The sequence below is a fragment of the Rhineura floridana genome, chromosome 3 (assembly GCF_030035675.1).
Source record: "Rhineura floridana isolate rRhiFlo1 chromosome 3, rRhiFlo1.hap2, whole genome shotgun sequence".
Classification (NCBI taxonomy): domain Eukaryota; kingdom Metazoa; phylum Chordata; class Lepidosauria; order Squamata; family Rhineuridae; genus Rhineura; species Rhineura floridana.
The window spans coordinates 177032797-177059076 of NC_084482.1; the positions used below are offsets into that span (position 1 = coordinate 177032797).

Genomic DNA, 26280 nt, shown 5'->3' on the forward strand with positions numbered 1-26280 from the left:
ATACCTGAAAGACCGTCTTACTCCTTATATACCCAGTCGATCACTGCGCTCGGCAGGTGAGGGCCTCCTGCATATACCATCTTATCAGGAGGTTCATTCTGCACAATATAGGAAACAGACCTTTAGTGTGGCAGCCCCTACCCTGTGGAATTCCCTCCCTTTGAATATTAGGCAGGCGCCATCTCTGCTATCTTTTCAGCGCCTTTTGAAGACTTTCCTCTTTCAACAAGCGTTTTAGGTTGAGAGCTATCCCAGTCTGTGTCTGTGTCAGAATTGCATAATATGTTTTTTAATAATGTTTTTAACCCTTTAAAAAAAGTTTTTAAAATGTTTTTAACGGTGTTTTGTCTTAATGTATTTTAAGATTTGTTTTTATGATGTTTTAAAGTGTTTTTAGTGCCTTGTTTGCCACCCTGGGCTCCTGCTGGGAGAAGGGCGGGATACAAAATAAATAAATAAATAAATAAATAAAGCCTCTTGGTTGCCTGGATGGAAGATAGAGAGGGCTGGTTGTGTAGAATGTAGCTTACTGTACACAATAAAATTAACAACTATTGCTGTGCCTGTTTTTTCCTTTGGCCCTGCCCACCACTGGCATGTGGGCCCCAGAAGGGGATATGGCCCTCGGCCTGAAAAATGTTCCCCATCCCTGTCTTCAACACTCTGCTACACAAGCCCTTCATGTAGAGTTTAACAGGCTTTAGATCCAAATTCCTGAACCTGATATATCATCTCACTCTCTTTCACTACTAGTCACTGTGCTTTGCAACCTTATCCTTTCATACTCCAACATAAATCCTTCACCTGCACATAGCGCTACCTCACTAAGTCACAAGCCATATGTACATACCGACAGCTGAAGGCTTATTAGAGACATGCAGGAGAAGTGCAGTTATGGTTATGTATCATTTATATCTCAATAAGAACCAGTAGACACATGGTATTTTAATTAAACAGAGCACAACAGACGAAACAGTTTGGGTTGCTGAATTATGATGGTTGGTATACTCTTTCCAAAATCCTGTCATTGGCTGATTAATAGATTGCCTTCGAATTTCAACCCGCTTTGGAATTTCAATCTTCCCAATTGACATTTATGGTGCTTCTGTGAAAAATCATAGAAGTCATATGTTTACACCACTTGGGATGTTCACATCACCACTTAACATAGATTACTTCTGCCTTGACAATTTTCAAACATGTGTTTGTTCATAAAATCAATGTGGGTTAAGTATAGGAAAGGATATCTGCACTTGTTCTTAGTTACCTCATCATATTGAGTGGTCAGAGTAATGTGCAGAGCAATCCTAGGCAAGTTTACTCGGAACAAAGCCCCATAGTATCCAGTGAGGCTTACTCCCTAATTAAGGGTGTGTAAGAATTGCAGCCTTAATCATTGTGAAGTCTTTGAAACTGGAAAGAGTGATCATGTCTGGGTGGGCCACATTTTCATTAATTTACCATTCAGATACTATGCCTTCATATCTACTGGGTATTTACTTTCTCAGCTCCAGCCTTCAACTCTAATTTCCCCTAGAAAGATATCCTGTCTACTTCTCTGTCTTCATCCCTAGTGTTGCCTGGTCTTAAGCCCTAAACCCTGTATCCATCAGCTGCAATTAGCCCTCCCTGAACATCACCATTTCTGAATCCGTCTAAGGCCCTGTCTCTGATTCTGACCCTGATGCTTTCCCATTCAGCTTCCAAGCCCCCATCACCACATTTGCCATCAATATGCCTGACAAATTCAAACTTTACCTAGGCCCTGTCTGAGTTTCCTCTCTGCCATACTTGAAGCCAGCTATGAACATTGAAGCTTCAGTGTGCTTGTTAATGTTCTGTTTATCAGAGAGGAGCCTCATGGGGCAAAGAGTTTTCTAATTTAGGTGTGGCCCAGAGAAGGCCCTTTCTCTGGTGCCCACCATAGTCAGGACTTAGAGAAGGGTTTCTTCCTCAGATCTTCTGGTGAGAGCAGGATGGCATGAGAGGAGGCGGTCCCTAAGATATTCTGGACCTCAGCCAGTTGGATTTTAATTCTCCCTACATCACCAACACTTTGTTCTTGTTTCAGTGGTAATATTTAAATTGGCGTCTCTCCGTTGGAATCTATGATCTCCAAATCTCACTTTAGGTATTACAACAGAAGCAGAGACAGATAATAAAGAAGTGACTCCATCATGCTTCAAAATTTCCTGTCTTTATTTGCAACATCCAAGTCAGCCCAAATGGCTGGTTTAGGTATTGCCACCTCTGTATGAACATTCCTGCAAACCTATCCTGTGGCAGGTTCCACACCAAGCCGGTAGCTTCTTAGCCATGTGGTGTCTTATCAACATATAAACGCTCTAATGAATAGGATTTATTTAGCTGGGTAATGCATTAATTGAACGAAAGGCGTATTTAAAGTTTGAAAACTCCTTACTTTGTTCATTACCCAATTTTAACTTAATATTAATTCTACTTATATGTGGAGTGCCATCAAGTGAAATCTTAGTTAGCCCTAAGATGTCTTCCATGCTAATTACGATGCTTGTGAACAACCAATGACAGCACAAAACCTCAGTAAATGCCATGTGGGCAGGGGTGGAGGGTTCACAGGTGACAGACAACAGTCAGCATTTATGGGGGTGAATGAAATGTTTGCCCATTTTGATTTTCAGGATGAAAACAGGGCTTTCAAAGAGGAAAGAGGAAATGTTACTTCCTCCAAATCCCAGGTGTAGGTGGAATGGTGCTGCACTGTCACCCTCCCAACAGAAGCATTGCTGACACCAGGATGGTGCAGGATGAGGTTGGGGCTGTTTGGGTCCTGCCCCGTGCTACTGTCAGTGCAGCACTGCACTGGCCGCTCCTGCTAAATCCACAATCTATTTTTGATGTAGCTGGTGTTCATGACATTTGCTCTGTTTTCTGCTGCTGCTTCAGTCACATCCCCTCACCCCCACCGCCACATACACACTCAATTTTCTTCCTTGTTAATGTCATGGATGATCCTAACCAATTGGGGATCACACAGTGAACAGGATGACTTCATAGTACTACACAGGAATCAGCATTGGCTACATGGTGACACCACAGAGGGGCCATCACTTTAGTTCAACCAATTGAATCAACTATTATTTTTATATTGAATGGGCAAACTTTTTTACTCCATTTTGATAAACCACTCCTCCAAAACAAAATTATTCCTCTTCTACCTGTGAACTAGTCATACTTGTCTCCTAGGTAGATTTTGTTCCTGTAATGATTGTAATAAATCTGTATGTGTTCTCTGACTTAACTAAAATATTAGCAGTCACTGCCAATCAATATGTAAAATTTAGTTCCACTCCCTCTTCAGGAATCTGTTTTCACTGCCAAGGCTGTGTTTGAATATGTGAGGGGAAATGGCTGTGATCATGCGCAGAGTGCATTTTAAAAAATTAACAATGCCTTATAGGGAATATGAGCTCCAGTATCTTTTTATAAATTACACACTGCTCCACTCGCTTTGACAACATAATATTTACTTAGTAGTTCTATTCCTTCTCTGCAAAAATCTGCTCCTGGTTTCCCACAATCTCCATTTTAGTAGTTCCACCACACAAAAGTGCTTGCCCTCTCCTGCTCCCTGCCGATCCCTCCCACAGGCAAGTTCTTTGAACCAACACATCTATATTGAGCAAAGAATCATAGAATCATAGAATAGTGGAGTTGGAAGGGGCCTATAAGGCCATCAAGTCCACCCCCCTGCTCAATGCAGGAATCCAAATCAAAGCATTCCTGACAGATGGCTGTCCAGCTGCCTCTTGAATGCCTCCAGTGTCGGAGAGCCCACTACCTCTCTAGGTAATTGGTTCCACTGTCGTATGGCTCTAACAGTTAGGAAGTTTTTCCTGATGTTCAGTTGAAATCTGGGTTCCTGCAACTTGATCCCATTATTCTGTGTCCTGCACCTGGGACGATCGACAACCTTTCATGTACTTGAAGAGTGCTATCATGTCTCCTCTCAGTCTTCTCTTCTCCAGGATAAACATGCCCAGTTCTTTCAGACTCTCCTCACAGGGCTTTGTTTCCAGTCCCCTGATCACCTTTGTTGCCCTCCTCTGAACCCATTCCAGTTTGTCTGCATCCTTCTTGAGTGTGGAGACCAGAACTGGATGCAGTATTCAAGATGAGGCCTAATCAGTGCTGAATAGAGGGGAACTAATACTTCATGCAATTTGGAAACTATACTACTATTCATCATTGGCAATCACTCGTCGCTGAGTAAGATTGTCTTCCAAGGTAAGGTCTTTAACAGTGGGTCCGTAAGTGACTGTGGAGGCCAATTCTGGATCCACACAGCCTCCCACAGTGAGGACATAGGTTTCCAGATGGAAGATGGTCACGATGAGGATTTGTTTGATGTGTCTTCTGCTTAGCTCGTTTGTCCCGTTCGCCCTGCATTTGTGCTTCTTCAAAGTCCACAGCACCTTTGATAATAGCCGACCTCCATTTGGAATGTTCATGGGCCAAGACTTCCCAGTTGCCGATGTTCATGTGGTTCAGATCTGGGATCTGTTTTAATATCTGAAGTGAACTCAAATAGTCCCTCCATCCTTCTCCTCCAGAAAAAGTACACCCAGGTTTTCTCCGCACCCCTGATGCATACACTGCTGCTGACAAGGATTTACAGCCACAAGTTCACTACAACAGAAGATGGAAACTGAACTGACCCCAACCTCCTGGACTAATCATGTGTATGGCCTTAGCACTCCTTGAATGCTCCAACACAAAATACATCAAAACACATTTTAAATGCACATTTAGAAAGAAAATATATTTAGAAAAGCATATTTTTGAAAAAAAAACTAATTAATCATTTTTTAGAAATATGCATATTTCTAAAATGCATATTTTTAAAATTATGTATTCAAATATGTATTTACATTTGTATTTTCATAAAGATATTTTAAAATCACAGATTAATGCAGGAATGGAACATAACACTTACGGCTACAAGGGAAAGATTGTGTTTGGAATTATCCGGGGTGAGTTTTTCCACATGTTAGGTTCTACCCCTCTGCCTGGGACTCTTATAAGAAGCTATGGGGTGCAACTTTCTTTGAAACGCTATAGATCTTTTAGACACTTTTTTGGAGGGGAGGAAGGAGAGAAGGTTATTTTTATTTTTGCCTTTAGGCAGAGGAAAAACCTAAACCTGGGTTTAGCTTTTTTGTTTTAAAGGTGTTCTTCAGACATTGTTTTACATTTCTGTAAGTTATATTTTTTCATTTGAATGTTTATTAAATTTATCTCTCTCCTTTTTCACCAAAGGAATCCAGGGAGGCAAACAAGCAATAAAACATCTTTAACACATCTTTTAAAATGCTGCTTTGCTTGCTGTGATAAAAAAAGTCTAAAAATCCCAGGGATTGTTTCTGTAAGAGATCCCTCGGAAGGTATTTAACAAACATGGCAAGAGAGCTGGTGCTGGCACCTTATAGAAAAAAGAGAATTATTTCATATTCCCTTTAGGCGCATATCTCATTATCTAGGCTCTCCAGCAAGCTCCTTCGGTGTCAATTGCCTTTTGAGAGTCTCATATGCTATCTCTCATTATTAGTATTATTCTAGGGCACTGTCTTGGCAACATCATAATATGCAGTATTTCTAGACGCTGTGCACCAAATTGACATATAAACTCTGTCTCTCAGGACAATGCAATTAAACCCAAACAGCCACCTTCAACGATGACATATCTTGCTTAAATCCAGGGGATGTTTTCAAGGATTTAAAATATGATGATAGCAGGGTACTGTTGTGCAAAGGTTTCAGTAACTCAAAATAGTTCATTCATATGAGAGAGACAGTCTGGTTTAAGTGCAACAAATATAGTGCACGCAATAGAAGGCTAGGGTGGGATTGGATGTGACAATAAGCACAGAAGCCAGAAAGCAAAATTGACTTGGGCATCGTGTCCCTTCTATGTCTCATCTGAAATTGATTTCTGTGTACCTCTCACCTCAGGGAACACACATCAGATTTTGGAGGTGACAGAGAAGATCATGGCACAGGAAGGAAAAGTTAAGTGTGCATCCTACCCCTCTTGTTGTTGCGCTCAAAATGACTTTAAGTAGCAAACATTTCTTTTTGTCTCACATGGGAAGTAGCAGGTAGCTAGGCAACTCAGTCCTACAGATCAGCATGAGCCATTGCAGTCACTTCAGAATGACCCAGCACCTGGGAAGCAATGCAGACACCTGATCAGATTCACTTGCAAATGGTCAGTCCTTCCTAGTCACTTACTAGGATGAAAAGGAAAAGCCTTTCAGTTCTCCAAACCATCAAGTCAAAAGTCTCTTTGCTGCTTCAGTGTATAGGAAGCTGTGTTATATTGAGTCAGAACATTGGTTCATCTTAGCTTAGCATTGTCTTCTGTGACTGACAGCAGCTCTCCAGGGTTTCAGATAGGGAGTCTTTCTCATTTCCTCATGCAGATGCCAGGGATTGAACCTGGGACCTTCTGTATGCAAAGCATGTGCTCTACCACTGACTTAAAGCTTCAGATCCTGTTCATAAACAAGCAAAACATGAAGGGTGTCCTAACTTCAGAACATGATGAACTTTCTTGATTTCAGTGGCTTCCCATTACACAAACCAATAATGGTCAGGTTGCTGGGAGATCTTTCCAAACATGCTAAAACAAATGTGATTTATATAATTAACTCCCAAGGGTGCATTTGCTCCCGCATCCCCCATAATGATATACACTTAGGGTTGCCAGGTTTGGAGCCTGAGACTGATCCTGTATCTTTAGGAGAAGAGAAAGTCAGCCAAGTGCAGGTGTTCTTGCAACACTGTAATGGGAAAAACCACAAGGTGGAATTCTCCCTTCCCCCTGCACAATTTTTAAAGATACAGAAGACCTCTGCAACCAGGCGGTCTTCTGTATCTTTAAAATTTGTGCAGGGGGAAGGGAGAATTCTACCTTGTGGTTTTTCCCATTACAGTGTTGCAAGAACACCTGCACTTGGCTGACTTTCTCTTCTCCTAAAGATACAGGATCAGTCTCAAGCCATGGACCTGGCAACCCTAGAATGTATGTAGAAACTAGACTACTGTACAAAGGCAAATTTTACATTCCTTGCTCCATTCAGTTTCGCCTCTGGCCCATCTCTGGAATATGATCCCTAGAAGGGAATGTGGACCTCATTATGAAAAAGATTCCCCACCTTTGTAAATAAATCATCAGCATCATGAACATAGGGTTCAGACTATGCATTTGTTGAGAAGAAGGTACAAAATTTTCCCATTCATGGTCAATTAAACAGTGGTGGAATTTTTTTTCTATTTTTAAAATGAGATCCAAAATGTTTGGTTCCAAAATTAACAGAAAACAATTCTAATAGAAAAAAGGATGTATTTATTTTACATCATGTGGTGGGGAAGCATGAATGCTCCTAGCATGCCTGTAAGATAATGTATTGTCGATTTCCCCCCGTGTTCTGGCTCATCTGCAAATACAGCTGCAACACACATTACATTACAGGCATGGTAGAAGTATATGATTCTTCATGTTTCCCCACTACATCTAAAAAGAGGTGGTAGTTATGTAAATACATGAAACAGGAAACTGGTGCCAAGTCTTTCATAATGGACGATTTTACCAGGCTATTCAACCCTAGGAACAGCGCCATCAGACAGTGCATCACAGATGTTTTGGCCCCGCAAAAGCATATCCCTTAATACTCTACAGTCAGTTGCCCTTGACACTTTTGATTTTTATGATAATATCAAGGTGACCATCCATGGACTGTGCCTTTCTTTCTCTTGTTACCATCTGCTTTTCCAAACATCTGATTTGACTTTTGTTGTCACACCAAGAAAGTTTGGGGTTTGGTTTGGTTTTAAAAAATGCAATGGTGTCCAAATAGCTGTGCCACCCCAATTGGCAGTAGTAGCCTAAGCTGTGTGAAGAACAAAGGCATGAGGAATTTGTGATAAACAAAATTTACATCACAAGTGGGGGAAAAATTTTGTCAGCTCCAGAAATACATTTCAGTTATCCAGTTAATGTCATCATTTTTTCCCCCGACAGCAGCTGGCTTGGTCCAAATCAGAAGCTCTAGTGTAGGAAGCGCTTTCCTACATGAACAAATACCTTTTAGCTCAGATGATTATTACAGTGCCAAGGGCAGGGAACAATAAATTGTAAAGACATCAGTCCTGCTAGGAATGGAAACAGTCCATTAAAATAAAGGGCAAGGCATCCTGGGAATCTTAACATGGATATGCAGATATCTAGTGGGCAGTGCTGGCTTCTTTCAAACGTAGGAACCTTGCGTCTGATTTATGCCAAAATAAGAGCAAAATTACAGAAAGAAGGAGCACCTACTGGTTATTGCAAAGAACACCTCTAGTCAACTATGGTATTCCTCCCCATTCATACATAAACTGTAATCATGAAAACTTATCACTTCCAACTAGCACAGGTCTGAATGGTCACTGTGTTTATCCAGTAAACAAATTTATGGTACGGCCACACTTGGAATACTGTGTATGCTTCTGATCGCCTCACCTCAGAAAGGATTTTGTAGAGCTGGAAAAGGTTCAGAAAAGGGCAGCTGAAGTAATCAAGGGGATGAAGCAACTTACCTATGAGGAAAAGTTTCAGCATTGGGGCTTTTTTAGTTTAGAGAAAAGGCAAGTAAGAGATGACATGATAGATAGAATCAATGTGGTGTAGTGGTTAGAAAGTTGGACTATGACCTGGCAGACCAGGGTTTGAATCCCCACTCAGCCATGAAACTCACTGGGTGACCTTGGGCCAGTCACTACCTCTGAGCCTAACCTACCTCACAGGGTTGTTGTGGGGATTAAATGAGGAAGGGGAGAACCATATATGCCACCTTGAACTTTCTGGAGAAAAGATGGGATATAAATGCAATAAATAAATAAGAAAAATAAGTGCATAAAATTATGCACGGCATAGAGAAAGTAGATAGAGGGGAAAAAATTATCTCTCATATAATAACTAGAACTCAGGGACATCCAATGAAACTGAAGCTTCACTCATAAAGCCCACTGACAGATATCCCTTTCTTCTTATCCATGTAGGAAAGAATTATACTGCCAAGCGCAGCTACGAAGAAATCACATCAGACTTTGAAGCTCTGGGAACGACACTCAAGGACTTTGGGGCCCAGATAGTTTTTTCTTCCATCCTTATGGTACTTAGGAGTAGAAAAGGAAAGAAAAATACTCCAGGTGAATGACTGGCTACAAAGGTGGTGATCTGGATTCTGGGACCATGGGCTATGCTTCCTGGAAGATGGACTCCTGGCAAGTGATGGGTTGCACCTCACAAGGACTGGGAAGAATATGTTTGGCCACAGCATGGAGAAGTTCATCAGGAGAGCTTTAAATTAAATCCTAAGGGTGAGGGAGATGTAAACTTGGCAGTAACAACTAACAAAGGCTTGTGAACAATAAGAGAACTGAGGGAACGGCTCTAATAGGGGCCAGTAAAATGTAGAAAGGAAGCCAGGCCATAAATCTCATGGTCTTCGATGTCTGTATACTAATGCCCAGAATATGGGAAACAAACAGGACGAAATTGAACTCTTAATACAGGAGAGTAAATACGACTTGATATAACTGAAACTTGGTGGGATGACTCCCATGACTGGAATACAGCAACTGAAGGATATAAATTGTTCAAAAAGAACAGAAGGAATAGAAAGGGAGGCGAAATCGCACTATATGTTAATATATATATATCCCTGCACAGAAATACAGGAGGATGATCTTGGTAGCTCCACAAGATTATCTGGATTAAAACAAATGGGGCAAGGAATAAAAGGAAGATGGTAATTGGAGTCTACTACTGACCACCCAATCAAGGAGAAGACAAGGATGAAACTTTTGAAAAGCAAACTGCCAATTTTTCGAAGAGGCATGATGTAGTAGAAATGTGGGACTCTGTTGGGAAACAAATTCTGCCAAACACTGCCCCTCCAAGAAATTCTTGATTTGTGTTGGAAATAACTTTCTCCTACAGAAAGTGGAGGAAGCAACTAGGGCATCAGCTATCCTTGACTCAATTCTAACCAATAGAGATGACTTGGTGGATGAAGTGGCAGTTACGGGAACTCTGGGGAAAGTGACCATACCATACTTGAATTCTTGATTTTAAAGGAAGCAAAAACGGAGAGTAGCCATAAACATACCATGGACTTCAGGACAGCCGGTTTTAATAAACTCAGAACAATGGTAAGTAAGATTCCATGACAAGCGCTATCCTAATGAGAAAAGGAGTTCAAGATGGGTGGGAGTTTATAAAAGAGGAAATTCTAAAGACACATTGGGAAACAATTCCATCAAGGAAAAAAGGGGGAAGGCAGCAGGAAGAAGCCAATGTGGCTTTACAGAAAGCTTAGAGATGACCTGAAAACAAAAAAGGACACATACAGAAAGTGGAAGAAAGGCCAGACCACAAAGGAAGAGTACAGACAGGTAGCATGGAATTGCAGGGATGGCGTCAGGAAGGCTAAAGCTGAGCATGAGTTTAGAGATGCCATCAGGTACATCCATAATAAAAGGCAGAGAAAAGGAATGGTAGTACAACTACTCAATGAGGATGGCAAAATGATGACAAAGAAAAGGCAGAAGTACTCAATTCCTACTTTGGCTCAGTCTTCTCCCAAAAGAGGGTCTATGACCCTTCTGGGAAATGTGAAGTTGAAGGGGCAGGATTGCAGCTTGAGAATGATAGGCAAATGGTCAAGGAATACCTAATCACTTTGAATGAGTTCAAATCTGCAGGGCCCAATGAACTGCATCCTAGAGTATTAAAGAAATTGGCTGAAGAACTCTCAGAATCACTGTCTATTATCTTTGTGAAATCATGGAGTATGGGTGAAGTGCCAGATGGCTGGAGGAGGGCTAATGTTGTCCCTGTTTTTAAAAAGGGCAAAAAGGAGAAACCTGGGGACAATAGATCAGTCATCCTGATATCGATCCCTGGGAAAATTTTGGAGCAGATTATAAAGCAGTCAGTCTGTAAGCACCTTGAAAACAATGCAGTGATTACTAGGAGCCAACATGGATTTATCAAGAACAAATCCTGGCAGACTAATCTTATCTCATTTTTTGATTGGGTAACATCCCAGGTAGACTGTGGGAATGCTGTGGACAAAATATACCTCAACTTCAGCAAAGCTTTTGACAAAGTGCCCCATGATATTCTGATTCACAAGCTAGGTAAATGTGGGTTGGATGGAACAACTATCAGGTGGATCCACAGTTGGCTCCAGAATTGTACTCAAAGGGTGCTTATCACTGGTTCCTTCTCAAACTGGGGGGGAAGTAACAAGTAGGGTACCACAGGGCTCTGTCCTAGGCCCAGTGCTCTTCAACATTTTTATTAAAGACTTGGATGAGGAGGTGCAGGGAATGCTTATCAAATTTGCAGGCAATACAAAATTGGGAAGGATAGCTAATACCTTGGAAGACAGAAATAAAATTCAAAGAGATCTTGATAGGCTGGAGCACTGGACTGAAAACAACAGAATGCAATTTAACAGGGGTAAGTGCAAAGTTCTACATGTAGGAAAAAGAAACCAAATGCACAGTTATAAAATGGGGGATACTTGGCTCAGCAATACTACATGCAAGAAGGATCTTGGAATTGTTGTTGAACAGAAGCTGAATATGAGCCAACAGGGTGATGTGGCTACAAAAAAGGCAAATGCTATTTTAGGCTGCATTAACAGAAATATAGTTTCCAAATCTCATGAAGTATTGGTTCCCTCTATTCGGCACTGGTTAGGCCTCGTCTTTAGTACTGCGTCCAGTTCTGACACTGCACTTTAAGAAGGATGCGGATAAACTGGAACAGGTTCAGAGCGCCACAAGTATGATCAGGGGACTAGAAACAAGGCCCTATGAGGAGAGACTGAAAGAACTGGGCATGTTAAGACTGAGAGGAGATATGATAGCACTCTTCAAGTACTTGAAAGGTTGCCACACAGAGGAGGGCCAGGATCTCTTCTTGATTGCCCCAGAGTGCAGGGCACGGAATAATGGGTTCAAGCTACAGGAAGTCAGATTTCACCTGAACATCAGAAAAAACTTCCTAGCTGTTAGAGCAGTATGACAATGGAACCACTTCCCTAGGGAGCTGGTGGGCTCTCCAACACTGGAGGCATTTAAGAGGCAGCTGGTCAGCCACCTGTCAGGTATGCTTTAATTGGGATTCCTTCATTGAGCAGGTGGTTGGGCTCGATGGCCTTATATGCCCCTTCCAACTCTTCTGTTCTATGATTCTATGAATGTTAGAAGATTCAGGACAGACAAAAGAAAGTACTTCTTCACACAGCACATGGTAAAACTGGGGAATTCACACCCATAAGAGGCAGTGATGGTCCCCAATCTGGATGGCTTTAAAAGAGGATTAGACATATTCATGGAGGATGAGGATGTCAGTGGCTACTAGCCACGATGACTACGTCCTACCTACACTGTCAGAAGTAGCATGTCTTTGAGTGCCAGTTGCTGCAAATCATTCAAGATGGGATTGTAACAGAGCTGAAGACCACATAAAGGGGAAAACTGGTTAGTGTGAGAATTGGTATAATCCTGTCTTATAAGAGGAAGAAGTCTTCTTTGTGGTTAGTTTTTTTACATTGCTCGAACCTTATGGCAAAGGGTGGATAATAAATCTAATAATAATTAAATAATCTTTTAGGCCTTTGTTTCTATGACCTCATCTTTGCAAGGGCAGAGCTGGCTTAAGACTGCCTTGGGCAAAGTGCCCTTCACGATCATGATCCTCCTCCATCAGTGGGCCCTAGCGGCTTACCTGACCATGAGCATTAGTATTCTAAGCAGTGTTAAGCTTCCGGACCTAGCTAAGTTCCCACTATGTAATGTTGCTGCAGAATGACAGCTAGACTTAACTGTCCAGCACTCATCATACCACCAGAAACACTTGAATGGAAGACTGCGGTGATGGCGGTGGGATCTGCTAAGGAGCAGGGGACCCGGCAGCTTCCAAAGGATGCCAAGTGTTTTCACCAACCCTGCCCAAGGGGGAATTGAGGCAGAAAGTGACAATGGCCTAGGGCTTTTTGAAAGTGTCGTGATTAGAATTTGAACACCTGGCCTGGAGCCCTGGGTTTTGCTCACTTAAGCATGGGTTTTTCTCTAACTCATTAGTTCACAGTTTTGCAAGAATGCAATCATGTTTTTGAAAGGGGCCAGGAGAGGTATTTGTCAGCACCAGGGAACTCTGCAATTCTGTTTCCTACAGTTAAAGCTTCAATAAAATTAGTATCCCTTTATTTTCTCTCTTATTTACCGGATTAAGCAGCAAGACAGATGGCTAGGTTTCCCTGAATATGAAAAAGTGTGTTTTTAATTGGCAATTTTGTTAAAAGGATTAAGTGTTTCAACTAGGACGGCTTTCCCCCTATATATTTGGACTGTGATGGGGATGCTTGTGAGTGTAATTCATGCTTTTCCCTATGAATGCATGGGTGCCTTACAAGGGTTAAGCAACTGTGGTATTTTATTATTTAAAACAATTATTTTGTGTTCTCCATTTTTGCATACTGTGATGGGTCTCTTGCTAATGCTTCTATCAAAGCATATTTTGACATTTTCAGGTCATTAAACACAAACACAGAACCCAACTATATGGCATCAAACACTTGGTTTCATCAAATTCTGAGCTATTTACAAGTGATGAATAAAATAGTCCTCTACCTGCTATGGTGCTATTACATAATTATTGTACTAGTTACACTGAAGCAGTAGTCTTTAGGGAACAGAGGCAAGAGTCATAGCTCATTGGTAGAGCACATGCTTTGCATGCAGAAGACCCCATCTTTAATCTGTGACCATCTCCATTTGAAAGGATCAGGTAGCAGGTTATAGGAAGGCCTGTTGACAGTCAGAGTTGGCAGTACCGGACTAGGTGGTGCTTTAGCTCCTTTTAACTTCTTGTAGATGAACCAAGGGCATGAGGCTATAATCAGGGGGATGGAGCAGGAGGGCCATTTGGCCTAGGGCCTGAAGCTCTCAGGGGGGACCTCAAATTTAGACACTTGTCAATGTTTTGGCATTTGATAAATTTTGTGACTTGTTTTCCAGCTTCGAGCTGCAAATTCAATCAAATAAGAGACACAATTTGATAAAAGACTTTTAAAAAACTAATGCATGTTGTCATATTAGAGTTGAAAATGTTCATAAAGATTAATAAACATATACCTGTTCTGACAGCAGAAGATTAGACCATGATGAATGTGTCCTCTCAGATCACTTTTTTTTTTGGTGCCTTACTTTGTTTTTGTGTGTCATTTTTTAATTATTATTTTGGCTAGGGGCTTCAAAAGCTAGAAATGTCCTGGGCCTCTCTGGACCTCTGATGGGCCCTGATGAAAATCCAGGTGAGGTGTTATGGAGGAGTGAGGCTGCCACTGCGTCCACAGCCCTGCTGCACACAGCAGAAGGGGATGTAGTACGATCACTGTACCTGCCTGGAGCCAGTAGTGCTTGGGCCCATATTGGGCCCAGTGCTGTCTGTGATCTCGGACCGGCTCAGCACTCCGCTCTGAAATGACCCTGGGGCCTTCTGCTGGTTGCCATTGGCAGGCATCTTGCCAGTGGCACTCCGGCTTGCATATTTGTCACTCCAGTGGTGGAGGCCAAAGGGCCAGTCCCCCCACCCCAACACAGGGTTTTTTGGGATTGGTCTCTTAGGCAACCTCAAAGGAACATTCTTCAATGTCATCACACTTGGTACCCCTTTTTAATCTTAAACTATAACGTAGGATCCCATTTGAATTGTTTTCTACATATGCTTATCTTTCTCCTTTTCTGTCTATCAAAGAAGGACAGGGCTGATACACCTTTAAGAACTTTTTGAAGGGATTTCAGGCAGTGTACTCTGCCATGTGGAGGGAGAAATGGGGCACTCTCCTGAAATCCCTTTTGCTGCACCCTTGTAGCCCTGTTCAGGCGTTCTAAATTTTTTGCACTATGAGTAGGGTTGCCATATTCCAGTTCCACAAATCCGGGCAGGTTAATTTGCATATTATGTAAAGTATTTGCATATTATGCAAATTATTTGCATATTATTTGCATATTGTGCAAATATTTGAATATTAATACTTGGATTGTCCAGTTGTTTTGTTTTTGTGCCTAGGAATTACCACCAAAAACTGGGGAAAGATGTGAGAAATCTTTTTTTTAAAAGCAACATTTTTAGCCTTAAATGCCTAGACTCTAGTTTCCAACACTATGGAGTATTTATTGATTGATTAAGAGAATTTATATCCTGCCCTTCTGCTGTTAAAAACAGAGCTCAGCACAGCTTACAAATATAATAAAAACAATAAAAATACACAATCAATATAAAAACATAATAAAAACACAAAATAGCAACAAACATAAAGTAAGTCAGGGCAACAGTACAGTTAACCATATACGATATATTTCAAAGATGTGGTGGGTGGAGAAAAACAAGAAGCCAAAACGTTAGGAAAAGGAGTCTTTCACACCACATGCTCAGTTGTAAATACTGTTGCAGCAAGCTTTACAAGTTCCTCCAGTATTCCACTGGTGCAGGCACTCAGACATTCAAAGTATCTGTATGTTTCTTAGGTTTTATAAAAGCAGAGCTTTGCTTAACTCAAAATTTCTTCTCCCTTTGATCAACCACATCTACACAGGTTCCACCTCCATACTCAAAATGAAACTGGGCCTGGAAGTGTGCAACAACCCCACACATACCTTGCTAATTAGATTACCAATGCGATGTCTGTCTTATGGACTACTCTCCTGCTCCCCCCCCCCGGGCATCATGAAAGACCCAGTCCTGGGCTCAGAAAGAAAATAAATATCTGGTCCTCTTCAAAGTATTGATAAGCCTCTTGTTTTAATTGAAATAATAATTATAAATTCTTGTTCTTATCACTAATGGGAGTTAATTATCTTGCATATGCTGCTGTTGCTTCTATGGCTGTAACGGAGTGAGGTTAAAGATAAGTGAAATGCAAATAGGAAAAAAACAACACAAAAGGCAGTAATACTTTCCTAAGTGTAATACCATACCAACCACAACAAGATTCCTATGAGTAAGGCAAAAAACTAAGCATCTCACAACCAAAAATATGATAAATGAAGAAATATTTATATAAAAGCATGACTATCAAATATATTTATTATTTACACAAACTGTAAAGATATTTATAGTGCAATCCTAGGTTTATTTATTCAGAAGCAAGTCCCAGCGTATTCAGTGGGGCTTACTCAAACAGGGACAGAAATGCAACTTCAAGTGATAAGCAACTTCATTCACACAACCCAAAATTCTGAATCATGCCACTTTACGCTGTTTTGCAACTGTTTATACTTGTTTTTATGGTTATTGGATTTTAAATGGCTTTATTTCTTGTTGTGAGCTGCCTTGGTTTCCAACCCTACCTCACAGGGGTGTCGGAAAGATTCCATACACGCACACGCAGACACTGCAGATGTACAAATACATACAGCCCATATAATAGTTTATTGTCAAACCAGTTGGTCATTGCAGAAAAATCAGTATTAGTTTTTAAAAAATCAGTATTACTTTCCTACAGAATAAAAACTGTAATACCTAAGTAAGCCTTGCCTACTTGCTTTAAAATAGGTCTGGAGGACACAAACACAATTCTTTTTTACATTCACTCCAAAGTCCCATTGATTTTCAGCACATTCATAACCATGTCTACTCAAAAGTAAATCCTATTGAATTCAATGGGATTTACTCTGGGCATATGGGATTAGCATTGCTTTTACAAAAAGCAAGCATTGGGAAAATTTTCAAAACACTGCCCAAGCTCTGACTCCTGCACACAAGAGGAAAAAAAACTGAAATGTATATACTTACCCAATTTATGAGATTTTCAGATAAACAGAGGGTGAAACCACCATTTTGTTTTCTAGACACTGCCTAAGGTCAATGAAACTGAAACACAATCCCTGATTGGCTGCAATCATGAACAGGCGGGGTTAAAGCTACGAAGTGCTATACAGTACCGTTTAAAGAAAGATTTAACAGTCAGGGGGGCGGCTGACGTTTTTATGTATATATCGAGAACCGGACCACCTAGAAACTTAATTTTTTTAAAAAATTAAAGCTGAGAATCCAGGCCACCTAAAGGGCTAGCCGGGCACCGGGTGGCATGCATAGAATCTGGGTAAAACCCAGCTAACCGGGCAATATGGCAACCCTAACTATGAGGGAGAGTGAGGAAGATCATGCTAGCTCCATCCCGTTCAGTCATCATCCTACTGCCCTCCACAAATTGGAGGGATGGACTCTGAAGTAGGGAGCCTGCTCTATCAGATAGACTCTGCACACAATTTAGAACCATTGGAAATCAGGGAGTAGAAAAGGCTCCAGCTGAGGGAGGGCAATGGGAGATGAACTAGCGCACTCATCTCCACTTTCCTTCATTGTGTGAGGGATTTAGAGCACCTGAAGGTGGTTTACTAGAGGCCCAGGAGCCCATGTCTTTCTTTGCATCTGGTAAATATCTCTCCTAATGCTAGATGCCAAAAGATAATGATGGTGGTTCAACCCAATAAAAGTCAGGAATGGGTCCCAGCTCACTAGCTGAAGACCAGCACTCTAAAGGAAGGCTAGTTTACAGCGACTAGCTTGAACAATGGGAGAGTTTTCTACACAAAATATCAGTTACACTGCTTTTATCACCCAGATTCACTACTGACTTACAGATGTCAGTATATTTTATGATCATCAGTGCTGTAACTTGTTTCTCTTCCAAGATGTCATTAAGATGTTCACAGATCCAGCCCCTTGGGTCAACTACTCAGGAGATTCTGGGGCTCATAGGCCCCATAACATAACAGCTGACAACACAGCTGTAACCTTCCAGCTTCCTCCAGGCACCTGGTAGGCCACTGTGAGAACAGGATGCTGGACTAGATGGGGCACTGGCCTGATCCAGCAGGCTCTTCTTATGTTCTTAACCTTGCTGTGAGCAATACATATCTACAGTTTAATATTAATGATTTGTGTGAAACAGGGAACACTGATGGAGATAAAGCAACTTCCCTAAAAACATTCAGCAAATCCATGGCTGATGTCGCTCTGTCCTGAGTTTACTTTATTCGATTATTTCATTTTTATGTCTTATGTGAGATATCAGATTGATTGACCTGGTTGTCAATAGCTTTCTTTTTTGCTTAGTCACTGCATTATAAAGGTAAGAACTTGTAAGAACGAAGCCCAAGCTGATGCAAACAGAAGATACATTCTTGAGTTGTGTGTGTGTTTCTCACACACCCCTCTTAAACTTAGAGCAACGTGACATATACATGAATATATATAACAGAATATGGTAAAACAGCTTCAGGAAATAAGTGGTAAGACAGTAAGTGGCTGAAGGATTAAATACCCCTTACCATTAAGTGTCTTCTGCTTCAGACTCCAGTGGTTGCTTTGCCCTAAATACAGGGGTAGTTAATTGGATCCAGCCAGCAGGCCCAATTCTTACCTCCTCCATCCCCCACAGGCCAACTCACAATGACATCAAGTGACCCATTTTCTTTTTCCCTCCCAGTTTGAAACCTAACCTTGTGAGCGAAGGCAAAGGGCTTTGCAATAGCTGCTGATCAGCTGATTGTTGGTGCTTGCAAAGACCTATGCCTTTGCAAGCACGGGCGATCAGTTCATCAGTGGAGCCTGCACACACCACTTTTGTAGGGAGCTGCAGCTTTTCCTGCCCCACATCTGGCGTGTAACGCCAGGTGTACAGCAGGTGGGCATGTGTTGGCCTAATAGTGTTACACAATTCTTGACTATCAGGACTGTGTTATGCATGTTTGATATGTAATGAATAGTTTTCAGTATATTCATTTAATGGAATCTTCATTTCAAGCAAGTGGGCTTAAGCTGGCAGGCTTATGTCCCACTCTTAAGCACTAATGCTTGATCTGGTGTATAGTTCCACTTTCAGGCCCAACACCAGCACCTGACATGGTCACCAGGGCACCCAGAGTAGTGAAAGTAGTGGAGCTTCTCATCCACTGCTGGTTGAGCACTGTTGAAGGTTGAAGCAGCCACTACCTCTGCTGCTCTGGGCAGGCAGAAGCAGCTGTGCCCAAGCAGCTGCAGAGAAGGTATCATTGCCTGAAGTACTCTGGGCTGCCTTTAAAAAAATCTTTCCCAGTGCTCCATGGCAAGAAAATTAGCAAAATGAAAGGTGCCATGGGACCTAAATAGCACAGGGATGCCTGGTAAGACCGGGGGCCAGAGATGGCAAGGAGGTTGCCCAGAGCCACCTCTAACCTGGAGCCAACCCTGGTGCCACACAAGAGCTGTTTCAGTCTTAAACATAGTAAGTAGTAGGGAACATGTCAGGAACAGCTTCTTACTGTTTTTGTAGATCCTCAGCACCAGAGCTAGAGGCATTAACTAATGGATGGCTCTTCCTATTTGTGCTACAGCGTCCAAAACCAATTTCTAAACACAGTGTACATCTTCCACATAGCTCTATGTCAATGGACATCAGCCTTTTTTTAAAAAAAGAATAATTGATTTTACTGTCTTCTGCAAACTAGCATGCCTTAAGAAGGCAAACTAGAACAGTCTAAAGCAGGGGTGTCCTCCAGATATTGTTGGATTCTAAATCCTATCAGCCTAGCCAGCATGGCCAGTGGTCAGGGATGATGGGAGCTGTAGTCTAACAATAGCTGCAGGGTCACAGTGTACCCAACCCTGGTCTATAGAGAATCACAGCACAAGAGATCTCAGGTACATGCATGGTTACAGGGTGTTATGGGTAAGACACTTTGATATTCCAAAGGTTGAATAATAGTTGTCCTGCAGTATATTACATTGGTATAACCTTCAAGTTATGCAGACCTCAGATTTATTGCACCCAATCTTCATGGTCAGGATGAATTTACAAAGAAGTCCAAGAGGCCACTGTTCTACAGTACCAGCCACATATCAAAATCCTCCTAAGTGAAGGTTTGTTTGTTTTTACATCCTGGCTATTTTACTTTCTCCAGTATTCCATTATCACATTTTGGTCTCTTTGCAAACTCAGATGCAGCTTCAATTTCTAGCAGCTAGTAGAACATCTGCATACTAAAGTATTAATTCTGCTTTATCCAACTGCAAAAATGGTAATATGGCACTACCACCTGGAACAAGAAAATAGTGAAGCTAATTAATCCTGGCATTATTGCTAAAAGCAGGTAGCTTGGAATCCACTTGCTTAGATGGTTTCCCATAATACTCATTACACAAATATACGGTGCCTGAAAAATCTCAAAATAAAACAAGTCCAGGTGTCAAAAATACAGTTTGTTGTATCAGTAAACCATGCCTTTCCCTAACATCTCATCCCCAGTGCTAAAGGGCTTTTATTATATATTTGCAAATGAAAAATGCTTAAGCACACATCTTCATTAGTTAGCCAAGAGCTGTCACCAGTCATACAACAGTGCAATAAAAACTGGAACATCACTCAAAATGTAATTAAAACAACAGCAATCAAGTAAAGAGATTCAGCAGGCAGAGGTCATTCCCAGATAATGTTTTTTAAAAAACTGTTAGATCTTGCCTTCTGAACACTAACAGGAGAGATGGAGAAAATCTGTTTATATTAATATGGTTTTAGATATCTTATGATTGCAAGGGGCATGAAATCCTGTGAGACAGATCAGTCTTTTCAGTTGGCCCACAAGGAACCAGCATTAGTAAATGGCATAAAATCATTCATTTCTGAACAGTAACCTGACCTCCTGTTTTTAATTGTGTCAGATCTGAAAGCTCAAAGGGACAATGGGAAAAGATGGCTCTCTAGAGAGCAATAGATCAAACATCAGTCAAGCAGCTTTTCTTGCTTCAGCGAGTTGAGCATGTTTTGAATCAGAATCTCTATAACACACTTGTCTACAGTATTTTTTTTAGTTCTAAATTTGAATTATTTTTTTTACAATTTAGGAATAGAGTCTTAGGCTACATATACACCATAAATTTAAAGCACACCCATCCCCAACAAAACCTGGAAACTGTATTTTACTCCTCACAGACCTACAATTCCCAGCACCTTTGACAAAAAGGAGTTGGATCCCAGGATTCGGTGCAGGTAAAATGTGCTTTAAATGTAGGGAATGCATGCAGCCATTTCACTCACCTTCTCAATCTTTTAGGCTGCAGTTCTATACAGCTTACCTAGGAGTCAGTGCCACTGAACTCAGTGGGGTTTATTTATCTATTTATTAAATTTATATCCAGCCCTTCCTCCTAGAAGGAGCCCAGGGCGGGTTATTTCTGAGTAGGAATGCGTAAGATTGTGCTCTTAGATTCTTTTGAAATTCCTATGACTCTTTTGTTTCAGCTGGTTCCAATTAGGAATGTGACTGACAAATTGAATTTGGACTATGGTTATGGTGTCATTACATTCACACAACAAGTGGAGACTCTGATCCAATTAAAGAACGAAATAGGTTTTGAATCACAATTTATTTCTGTTATTTTCAATGGGATATAATCACTGCTAACTTCAACTGAACCAGGGCTTCAGTGTGTAACATACTCTTAAACATAAATAAAATACTCCCATGTGACAAATGGAGGAACAGAGTTTGGGATATAACAGTACTAAGGGATCCTTCCTTCATAAGGATATATTGGTTATATTGTGATGCCACCTTTGACTAACTGGATGCTAGATGCCTCCCAATTATTTATTTATTATTTATTACAGGTGGGCCCTGCTTTACGACGCTTTGCCTTTCGGCGTTCCACTAATGCGGTGACTTTCAATTAGGGAAAGTCCCCGCTTTAAGGCGCTTGTTCCGCTTTTACGGCGGTTTTTGCTCGTCGCGTGCCATTTTCGCGTCATTTTCACGCAACGTGCCCCATTATCATCAATCGGTTTCACTTTTCGGCGGTTTCCGCTTTTCAGCGGCAGTCTGGAACAGAACCTGCTGTATAAGTGGGGCCCGCCTGTATTTTATTTATACCCCACCCTTCCTTCCAGCAGGAGCCCAGGGCGGCAAACAGAAACACTAAAAACACTTTAAAACGTCATAAAAAGACCTTAAAATACATTAAACCAAAAAGTTTTTAAATTTTTTAAAAAAAACTTTAAAAACGTCTTTTAAAAAAGGGTTAAAGATATTAAAAGACATACTAAAAGCAATTCTAACACAGACACAGACTGGGATAGGTCTCAACTTAAAAGGCTTGTTGGAAGAGGAAAGTCTTCAAAAGGCGCCGAAAAGATAGCAGAGATGGCGCCTGCCTAATATATAATTAGACCTTGAATCAATCAGATTCATGGGAGCATTTGCACTGTCAAAGCCTGCTTTCACCACCAAAGAGCAGTATAGAAGTCATAGTTCAGGCTCTAGACCCTCTTAAGAAAAATACATTTAAAAAAATAAAATAAAGATTTCAGTATTTTCTTAGATGTAGGCTTGCTTAACTGATCTTACATAATCAAGGTCTTAATTGCTTCTGAAGATGTTAAAAACAAGTGAAGCTTCACTTGGTAGCATTTAAAAAGGAAATGTAAGGTCTTATGCATTTCAGGATTTTTGTTTGTTTGATGCATTGTAGTTGTCAATGTCCTTGGAGTGTTGCTGTTATATTAGCTGATTTTTCAAAACTTAATTGTAGTAGAGTGATTTTAATGTCTGATCAGTTGTCTTGAGCAGAGCTTGGAAAAGTTACTTTTTTGAACTACAACTCCCATCAGCCCTAGGCAACATGGCCACTGGATTAGGCTGATGGGAGCTGTAGTTCAAAAAAGTAACTTTTCCAAGCTCTGGCTTGAGGTACGGCAATACCTAAAATTTAAAACAAAGAAGCAGCTTACACATTTTCCAACTTAAGCACCTTAAGGATGCAATCTGATGTGTGGCTACTTTTCAGTGTCAAAATGAAAATCCAGTTGGCCATGCTGCTTTTCACTTCCAACTAATATATTAGAATTCTGAAATCATCAGAACAAACATCTGTAGAAATTGCAAGTTGAAGATTTAGTGGAAATGTTCACACCACTTTCAGTTCTCTGAAAAGTTGTCTGACAGTCTACAGCTTGAGTCAGATCAGTGGGGTTTTTTTCATCCCTCTCTTCAAGTACTTTCAGCAAAATATGTAATTAATTTAAGGACCTCTCTTCTACGTGATGTGGTGATGGCCAATAGTTTAGATGGCTTTTAAAGGGTTTAGACAAAATCAGAGGACAGTCCATCAATGGTTAAATCAGTCAGGATGGCTATACTAAGTTCACAGGCAGTGACCGTATTCACAGATCCCAGTAAACCTTTGTTAGTGGCTTACCATGAACGTACAGATTGTTCCTGCTTCAATCCTCCTTTAGTGTGAGCAACAAACCACAATCCATAGCTTTGCATTACATCTAAACCCAGAATTGTGGTTTGTTTCACTCCAAACATACCATGATGTGAAGCCAAGCTTTGTTCTTGGCTTACCAATCATGGTTCGTTTGACTGAAACAGCTCACTATTCCTGATTTGGACATAACACTAAGTTAGGGATTGTAGTTTGTTGCTCTCAGTAATGGTAGGGATGGATTAAATCATGAGCAATCTCTGTATTAAGGGGAAATCATAAACTGTAGTTTACTGTAACATACGAAGTGAACCAATATGTGTCTGAATACCAGTTCCTGGGGAACAGCAGCTGTGTGAGTAAGAGGGTATTGCCTTTAAGCCCTACTTGTGGGCTTCTCAAAGGCTTTTTTGCGGTGCAGGATGCTGAACTAGTTGTATCTATGGTCTGATTCAGCAAGGCTCTTGTTATGATGAACCAGATGCTAAAGAGAAAAGATGCAAGTGCAGAAAGTGGAGAGACTAAATGTGGAGTGTGACATTCTCTCTACTATGTGTTCCCCATATCTGTTTTTCTTTGCATTGTCTTGGTTTAATAATGAAGCCCAAAGATAGACAAACAGCTTTTAATAGGGAAAAAATTAGTGTGAAAAACAAGGAGCACTATAACAGACATTACTGTGGTATAACATAGTAGATTAAATAGACCATAAGTGGACTGGGCCCAAATCATCATTTCTAATTGCCAGCAATTACCATGCAAACTCCACAGCTTCAACATCATCCATTTTTTCCTTTACATTTCTCCTCAATTACATTTTTACCATCTAGCCTATTTCTGGAGAACTCAAAAAAACTGCCCACTATTTTGTGATATTTTGGTTGCCCTAATCAAGGCATTGCTTTAATATGGATTTTAATTTTTTTCTTTTGGATCAACTTGGCCTTTACTTTTAATTGCAGAAGAAGAGCCATGCTGGGTCAGACCAAAGGCCCATCTAGTCCAGCATCCTGTTCTCACATTGGCCAACCAGATGCCTTATGGGAAACCCACAGGTAGGTTCTGAGTGCGATATCAGTCTCCTCGATTGTGATTCCCAGCAACTTCCGTTCAGAGGTCTATTGCCTCTGACAGAGCATAGTCATCATGACTAGCAGGCAGTGATAGCTTTAAACTGGCCAGACTTCTACAACCACATGAACAGCATAAAAGTCTCTTCTCATTCATTCATATAAGTGATCATAAAAAAGTCAGCAGAGAAAAGGTTAAAACGTTTTTAAAGTTAAGCAAGATATTAATTGGGATACATCTGTCTCTACAGCATTATCCTCAATACTGTTTATTTTGGTCTAACACAATCTGTTTGTATTAAATACCACTAAATGATATTTACAAGTTGGAATAGCTCCCATAGACCAGGTGTGAGGTTTCTGTTTAAAGTCAGGAGTCTAAATAGGATGCCAGTGACAAATTCACACTAGCCTCTTGGCAGCAGGCATTCAAAGCACATTAGACTTAAAAAAAAAAAAACCTCTCCAATTTAAGTTTTGGTACAGATGGACTTATGTAAGTGAGGTGCCTGGCCTGCCAAATGATTTTGAAGATTAAGGTGTTTGCTCTCATGTCATGGGCTTGTATATGTCTCCACTGCCATTCTCATATCTATTTCCCATCTCATGTGCAAATCCCACAGCTGTTGATGCTTGCATCCTTTCATTTTAGTAGCATCAGCCATCTGGAGGAGCCTTGCTGTGTACTTCCACTTAAATAGCTCTTCATCTATTTTCAAATCTCATCCACGAGCATCTCCCCTCTCTTGCTTACAACACTTAATTTCTTTACCCATCTGCATTTAAGTTTTTCCATGTGGAAGTGGCAATCATTAAACTAGAACACAGGCCTGAAACTATATAGAGCTTGATTCTGTAGCTGTGGTCTTTTAACTAGTGATAGAAATTCTGCAATAAAAGGGTGTAACTAAACACTACATGTATATAAATAACAAAAAAAAACCTTTTAGAGAGGAAAATAATGTGGGGAGAGTGATCTAGAGGAGAGAATGGTGCATGTGTGTGTACTTGTGTACATGTCTACTTAATCCTTTCCTCTCCCACCATTTGCTCCAAATTTCACACAACACACTCTGGGCTGCTTTTTGTTCATAGGTTTTTAAATGCATATTTGCCCTCTGTGTTTGCCTGTATGGTGTTAGGCCCAAAGTGGTAGTCTCAAACATCTACCTTATGACTGTCAGTCTACATACTTAGTTAAGACCTTATTTTAACCTGCTCTTTCGGTTCAGTATCTCCACCATAGCCTATTATTCTGGTTGGCCACTGTGAGAACAGGATGCTGGGCTATATGGGCCACTGGCCTGATCCAGCAAGCTCATCTTATGTTTTTATTATCTACAAGCATTCAGAGTCTCTGTTGTGGCACCACCCATCTTATTTCATCTAGTTTAGAAGGGATGTAGATCAGTGGCAGACAGGTATATTTTCCTGGGGGGACACAGCCCTGTTACTTATTTTGCAGTTGGCCCCCTGCCAGCCTCCCCCCCCCCCCCGGAGTCTCTCTGTCTGTCTCTACAGCCAGTCAAGCCACCGCAATTCCCATAAAAGCTATGCAGCCAGAGAATCAAGCAAGGTCAGGGATCACTGCAGCTAATCAGCAGTCAGTATGAATCTCCTTCCACGTTAATTGGCTCCCACCATCTACTGTTGTGGGGAGGAGAGAAACATCAGAAGGGAGAAAGTCACCAGGAGTTGAGAGAAGTTTACTGAGAAAAGGAGGGACAGCCTAGCCTAATTTAAAATGGGGTTTGCATCAGAATCTTACTGAAATGAAGGGCTTTCAAACAGTCCCATAGCAGCCAACATGGAGGGTAGGGGAAGACTGCCACACTGGGGGGGGGAGGAAGGGAGGATGGG

At 41.0% G+C, this 26280-nt stretch overlaps 1 protein-coding gene across 3 annotated transcripts in view; it reads right to left on the bottom strand.

The window, feature by feature from the left end:
* TAFA1 (TAFA chemokine like family member 1) overlaps positions 1–26280 on the bottom strand; it is a 526286-nt gene that overhangs the window by 251717 nt on the left and 248289 nt on the right. The window lies entirely within an intron of this gene.